At 36.1% G+C, this 7,409-nt stretch overlaps 1 non-coding gene across 1 annotated transcript; it reads left to right on the forward strand.

Moving 5' to 3' along the window:
* The first annotated feature begins 402 nt into the window (after positions 1-402).
* LOC127077672 (small nucleolar RNA R71) lies at positions 403-509 on the forward strand. Its single transcript, XR_007787457.1, has one exon. It is a non-coding gene; the product is annotated as a small nucleolar RNA R71 (small nucleolar RNA).
* Positions 510-7,409: the final 6,900 nt, after the last annotated feature.

Here is a 7,409-nt window from a genome sequence, read left to right on the forward strand (position 1 = left end):
CCTTGTGTGTAGTTCACTTGATCGGTTGGGACTTTTGCTAATATTTGACATTCTTGTGCAGTGTGTCCAGGGTTTCCACATAACTCACGGTTCGGAGTTACAGCAGCCACGGTGGCTGCGGGTGGTATGCTCAAGTTATCTAATTTTTGGACAAGGGCATTTACCTTTGCATGAACATGGTCAAGGCTACTGATTTCGTACATTCCACCCTTTGTTTGGGACGTTTCCACTGGCGTTCGTTCACCTCCCAATTGGCAATGGTTTTAGGCCATGTTTTCAATGAGTTGATAGGCTTTAGTGTATGGCTTATCCTTAAGTGCACCGCCCGCGGCAACGTCTATTGTAAGTCTTGTGTTATACAGAAGCCCATTATAAAATGTGTGAATGATCACCCAGTCTTCGAGACCGTGATGTGGACATATCCTCATCATGTCCTTGTATCTCTCCCATGCTTTGTAGAGAGATTCTACATCTTTTTGTCGAAATTCATTGATTTGAGCTCTCAGCATAACAGTTTTGCTCGGCGGAAAGTATCGGGATAAGAAAATGTTCTTCAGTTCTTCCCATGTTGTAACGGAGTTGGACGGAAAGGATTGCAACCAAGCCCAAGCTCTTTCTCTTAGTGACAAAGGAAAGAGGCGCAGTCTTATCGCATCTTGAGATACACCATTCGCTTTTACAATATCGGCGTACTGCACAAACTTGGTCAGGTGTTCATTAGGATCGTCTGTTGGATTTCCAGCAAATTGATGTTGTTGGACGACAGATAAGAGTGAGGGTTTCAGCTCGAAATCGTTTCGATTAATAGCGGGGGCAGCAATGGTGTTGTGAGGTTCTTGTTGAGGCGGGGTAGCGTAAAATTTAAGAGGACGATTTTGTGGTCCTTCTTCAGCCATGTTTGGTGTTTCTTCTGATTTAGGAGGAAAAGAGATATCGGGAATACCATACTTTTGTTGATATTCGTGTATCCGGCGTATCACGTATAGAAAATGCTATAATTCAGGGATTTGTGGTGCTAAGTTATCGCCTTGTGAGCGAGTACTTGGCATACAATCAGGGAAAGAAGGGAGAGAAGATTAGTTTTTGTTTTTACCTTAGTCTATACCGTGCAACGAAAGAATCACACTATTCGACTAAAACAGGTCCCCGACAACGGCGCCAAAAACTTGATGCTTGTAGTGGCTATATATAAAATATAGTCTGTCAGGTACTTGACTGCAAGTGCACAGTCTAGTCGCTTTAGTTTTAAAAGATATCAATCCCACAGGGACCTATGGTCAAACTAGTGTTACTAACGTCACTATGTTTAGCTAAGGGAATTGATTAGTAGAAGTTCGGGGGTAAAATAGTAAGTCTCAGGGGAATTTTTGGTTTTAAGAAAGAATAAATGGAAGGAATCAGTATGCAGCGCATCAATTGTCAGGGATTCGACAAGTCACCGGTGAATAGTTTAAATGCCAAATATCTCTCAGTAGAAAATGTTTATTTAAAAGACTTTATCTCACACTCTCGTGGTTGTTGATTCGACCTATAACTTTAAGTCAAAATCTACGCTCTCGTTGTCCCATTTGAAGTCAAAATTACTTTTTGAAAATAAATAAGTTCTAATTGCTTTTAAAGTGCTCTCGCTATTTTTAAACTCAATGCTTGATTTTTACTATCCAGCTCGAGCCTCACGCTCTCGCGATTGTTGGTTCTCACCTTAGTTAATTTCCCACTCTCGTGGCAAAATCGTATTAAATAGCTTTTCACGCTTTTGTGATAAAGTTAATTAAATTTAGATTAAAAACTTCAGCCTAAAAGGTTATTTGAGAAAAAGGGTTTTCACCAGTTATTATTAAATCCCATCAAATTAAGTTGCTACATATCGATACCGGTAGTTTAGCCGAACATATTAAATAAAGCAAACACAAGGCATAAACAGATCAACATTGCGGAAAACCTGCTTATAAATGGGCAATAACAATAATAAATCAATAAAAACCTGGAGATCGAAGTAACAGAGTATAGCGATTCTTAGAGCACTTGAGAAGTCCTCCATAGGTCGGTAGGCTTTGCTTCTTCAATACAAATTACTACTAAAATTAAATAAAGTGTAGTAGTTCCCCAGTGTAGGAAACTACTACTATGGCTAACTGGAAAACTAACTGGAAAAAGGGAAACTCTAAAAAGAATGGCGAATATAATAAGGCAACTGAAACAAGGGTACTGAAAAGAAAAATTGCTAAAAACTAGAAAGCTGAAAACTAAATTGCAGAGCGTAAGTCTCAAAGTAGGCGTCCTCAATTTTTCCCATTCTGGTCCTTTATATAGTGTCCCTTTGGTCTTGGTGGTTGAGAAATTCAAGGGAGACTTGGTCTTGAATGAGGAATCCATGGGAATAAGTTTGTTGGAGGAGATTTAGGCACGTTTGGGTGCCTGTGGCTGACTGTTTCAAAGTGCAAATTGTGGTCGCGTGACGCTCGTCATGGGCCTGTGACGGTCGTCACAGTCTGGGTCATGACGAGCGTCATGAATCTGTGACGGTCGTCGCATCAGCAAAATCTGCATAATCTGCTTTACTGCTTTTTCTGTGCTTTTTCACCTGTTTCTTCTTCTTTTTCTTCCTTTTCTTCATTTTTCTCTTTAGTGCATGGAGATTTAAATACCTGCAAAAACAACACGAATACTTGCACAATAATCAGGATATTAATCGAAATGGTGTGATCTTTGAGTGTAAATTAAGGCAATTATCTGATGTGTTTTCGCGTTATCACAAATGTACACGAAATTCCAATGATGTAGAAATGTTACTTATGAATGCCTTATTTTGTTGCTACTAAAATAAAATGAATGTTATTATTGTCTTTTGTCATTTCAACAATGGAAGTCTTATGAACCCTATATCACTTTTCAAAGATTAAAAATATAATGAATGTGCACGTGAATGGTAGATCTTATGTCAATAAAGTAATGAACTCACAGTTCAAAATAAAGCCTAAAATGCACTAAAAAGTGTTCAAAGACAAAATCTAGGTCATGCAATTTAATATTCAAGAGACCTCGCTTGTTTCGACATTGAATGATCTGACTATCAAATAATCATACAAAAATCAAGTTGTTGATTTCTTATACTTAAGCTTATCCAATGACCCAATGAAAAAGTCAAATGATGATGCACTTGAGATATTAATGAACCTTGTTCAAATAAAATAGTTGCATATGAATGAATGAAGATAAATGAAAATGATGAAGGAGAATTGTGATCCAAAACGCAGCGGAAATTAAATTTTTCTCCTTTAGAGATCCTTACGAATGGTCATGATCAGTGATAGAATATTTACCTCTTGTGACGATTGAAAACTTTTGGTGCAGATCTCTTGTGACGATCAAAACCTTTGATGCAGATCCACAGAGCGATCACGAACGTTGAACGATGACAACGTCTCTACTCAGTCCACACGAACGGATTCCTTCAATCTCAGTTCTAGCTGGTATGAATAAAGGCTTTGAGTGTGTGTGTGTGAGAGAGAAAACGAAAATAATGCAACCGCTATGAATGCTTCTGCACAAGGGTTCTATTTATAGAACCACTTGTATGGGCTTCAAGCTAAAAAGCCCACTTAAGTGTATTTTGGCCCATATCTTATAATATGCCCAAAATCACTTAAGCTCATGGTACCTTACCATATTTCGTATTCTACTTAAGTACACCGTACCTTTACGATGTTCTACAATTCACTTAAGGGCACCGTACCTTACGGTGTTCCTTAGTTACTCTATCTCTCATCAATCCATCCTTTGTGTGTGACCCTGTAGGTTTTCGCGGCATTGACAATTATATTAAATTATGTATTTAACATAATAAACAGTGAGCGGTATCTAGCAACACATCACTGCTACCCAAGACACGAAAATGTCATGTGATCTGACAATTCCTTCTGTGATAATACTTATGTGTATAATTACCCTTTTGCCCTTATGTCTATATTGAACACAAGGCATAGACCGTGTCATCCTTGTCCAGTTCAATATTGGGCTCATAGACATTTATCCTGTTATGCAGGATGGGCAAATTCCATCTAGGTCACTCATGTCCCTCAGCATGCTTCGTGGAGTACCCATCAACTGTCTTTATGGTTATCCAGTTACGGACAACGTTTCATCAATAATAAAGCACTCGACTCTACATCTAGGGTCCATAGTGGTTTCAGGTCGAAGAGTGGTATACACCATTATCACCATGAGAATAACTTATGACATTTTGCATAACTTTCTATATAATATTCTCATAGCGGGTCAATCCGGTATAAATATTACTCTTAATATTCATACCTATGTTTAAGACTTGATAACTCCTTATCCATGATCCATGAGATGTGATCATCAGTCTATATACATAATAGTCTTAATGCTTTAATGTCATCCCACTTCACAATAAAGCTCGACTACAGATACTTTAAGAATAGTGCCCTTATGTTTAATGTGATCTCATGATTAAGTCATACTTGATACATTAAACAGACTAGCTATTCTAGGGACTTTATTAAACAAACGTAATAAAGAAAAAGCCTTTTATTATTAATAAATAATTTGATACAAGTACCAAAAGTATTGGCCTCTAGGGCTTACACCAACAAATGAATGCAGACAAATTAAGTGGGACAAAATTTAGGGTATGACAAGATGTCCATCACACAGAATAATGTGTCATTCCTACTACATCTTTCGATCATGGGAATATAATTAGACCACTCCAGGAGGAACAAAATTGATGCACTAGATATGATAGTGACCTATTTGAGAGTTGACCCAAAGGATGCCCTAAAGGAGATGGAAGACACTAAAGGGTGTGATTCTAGATTTGCATTCCTAAAGAAGTTGTATGTATACCACCTGGTTGTGGAAGTGGAGGATGGTAGTGATGATACACAAATTATATATCATAAAGCATGTGCATTAAGGTCACATCTCATGTACTTGGTTGACAAGTCCATATTTAAGGACAAAAGTGTCTATTATGTCGATGTGGTTTACCTTAGATATTTCATTGACTTCAAGAAGATTCATGAGTACAGTTGGTGGGAAACTTGTTTAATTTACTAGTACTCGGAGTTAGTTGAAGGTTGTCTTTGGAAGACCAAACAAATGATAATTAGCTGCACACTATTTGCGGTTTTCACCTTTACTATTATTGTACCATTTTCATAACACTTGTGCTACACCATTAATTGTAATTCATATTTACTATTTTTAGACATGTATCATCCAACACTTTCCATGCATATCCAGATGGTCATATGTTGATAACTACGATGAGGATCACCCATTGGCTTGTGCATTCGTCCTGCTAAAAGGGAATCATGTGACAGAGCCCTTCAAGGTGTTTCTTGATCGCATTGCAGTAAATGATATATGTTATACACCATTTTATAATCACCTTAAGACGAGTCCTTTAGATGACATAACCTTCTACTCTGAATAGTTGGCTTGTGGGTTGCATCCGATGTATTCACATCTTCTTGAGCAATTTATGCACCAATTCAGGTATCTACAATTTATTATAGGAAACCCCTATGTGTTTACTCCTCCCACTATGGTCCGCAGAGATTTAGATGTGATGTATCATGATTTCTATAGTCATTTGGCACCAGATGAAACAAGAAGTCTTGCATCTCCTCGTAAATGGAGTTGTGAATTCGACTATATCTAATGGAATTTTAGCATGTCACATCCTTGCATGATACTAGATTCTCATAGAGATCCACCAAAGTCAGCTCATCAGGAGATATTAGAGGAGAAGTAGGCTAGAGTAGATCATGTCGTTGTAGTGTTACCTGCATGTCATCGTATATTGGCTATTGCACAAGGGGGTACAAAGAGGGGACTTTCTGGAGGGAACTTTTTATAAGGACACTATAGATGTCGTTCTATCATAGGCACACATGAGATTGATGTATAAGAGACAAAGAAGGAACAAAGGGGTCCAATATACCTAATATTATTTAATAGTATTTGTATTGTGGATTATATATAGTATTACGGTTTTGTAATTTGTCATTTTGATAGTATTATGGATTCTGGACTGATTCTAATATATGACAGTTTAATCTTATTACATCAATGTATGGTTTAATTGATTAAAAAATTATTATGATAATATACTTATTATACATGGCCTATTACATTAGTGTATCTCTTAAAAAATGTCAAATTTTATTGTCTAAAGGGTGATTATGGAAGTATACTTCCATAAACTTTACGGAGATGCGTCTCCGTATTAATTTAGGGTAAAATGAGGGTGTGGCTCACTCACAATGGATGTGGTGCATATGGAATTATTACGGAGATGCATCTCTGAACTCATGGTTATCAAAATGAGGGTGTGACTCATTTACGCAGAGATTTGGTGAATATGAGTGTGCCAAAAAATATACTTCTAGATTATAAAAGGCAATTTTGAGTTTACATATTATGGGTATTCACCACTAAATGTTAGAAAAGTAAGGCCGACAAGATTTTTCCTTTGAAAGTACAATTAATATTATTTTAGTTTATTATTATTTGTTATATTTAGACTTATTTTATATATAATTTTTTTTCCAAATAAAATGAGATTTCAATAACAACTCAGTGGCTAAAAAATGTTAGGAAAAAAGTATTCATATAAAAGATTTGAATTCATTCAAATTTTAAAGAGTATAAAATTTGAGCTGAATCTTTTAGTCTTTCTTTTTTATGGATATTTTATTTCCTTTTATTAGAAGTGTATAATGTATTTTAATTTTATGTTGATCTTAAGCAGTTAGAAAATCGTTTAGAATAATTAGAAGTTTTTTATGAAATTAGTTAGAGAAGTTATAAATGTTAGTTCAGATCAAAAACTCATATAAGGATCTCTTGTATTCACTTCTATTTTGTAAATGGGATATCAAGTACCGATGAATGGAATCTTGCATAGGGATGGTATCATTCACCTATATCAATTCCAACCATTGTTATCCTGCTTCACTATTCATCTTTCTTCTCTATAAAGCTTTAGAGAAGCTTGTAGCTTGCATGCATCAAGTTTCATAGAAACTTTCTTGTTTTGATCACCCATCGATGTTCTTCAGAGAAGATCAAACCATGGAAAATCTAGCAAGTTTACAGCAAGAATTGCATAGAGAAAATCACACTTTGCAAATGCAAACTTCTCACTTTCCAAACTCGTCCAATCAAACTATGTTTGGACCAGAACTCTAAATCAAACTTCAGGAAAGTAATTTTCTAGTGTGGAATCAACAAATTGAAGGGGTAATCCTATCTAAAAAATTTCATAAATATGTCGCCAATCCCCAAAATCCCCTAATCTTTAAAACTGAGAAAATATTGTGTAGCGGACCTAAAATCTAAAGAGTATGAAGTTTTGATTGTCCAAGATCAAACTC

The sequence above is a fragment of the Lathyrus oleraceus genome, chromosome 4, assembly GCF_024323335.1.
Source record: "Lathyrus oleraceus cultivar Zhongwan6 chromosome 4, CAAS_Psat_ZW6_1.0, whole genome shotgun sequence".
Classification (NCBI taxonomy): Eukaryota; Viridiplantae; Streptophyta; class Magnoliopsida; order Fabales; family Fabaceae; genus Lathyrus; species Lathyrus oleraceus.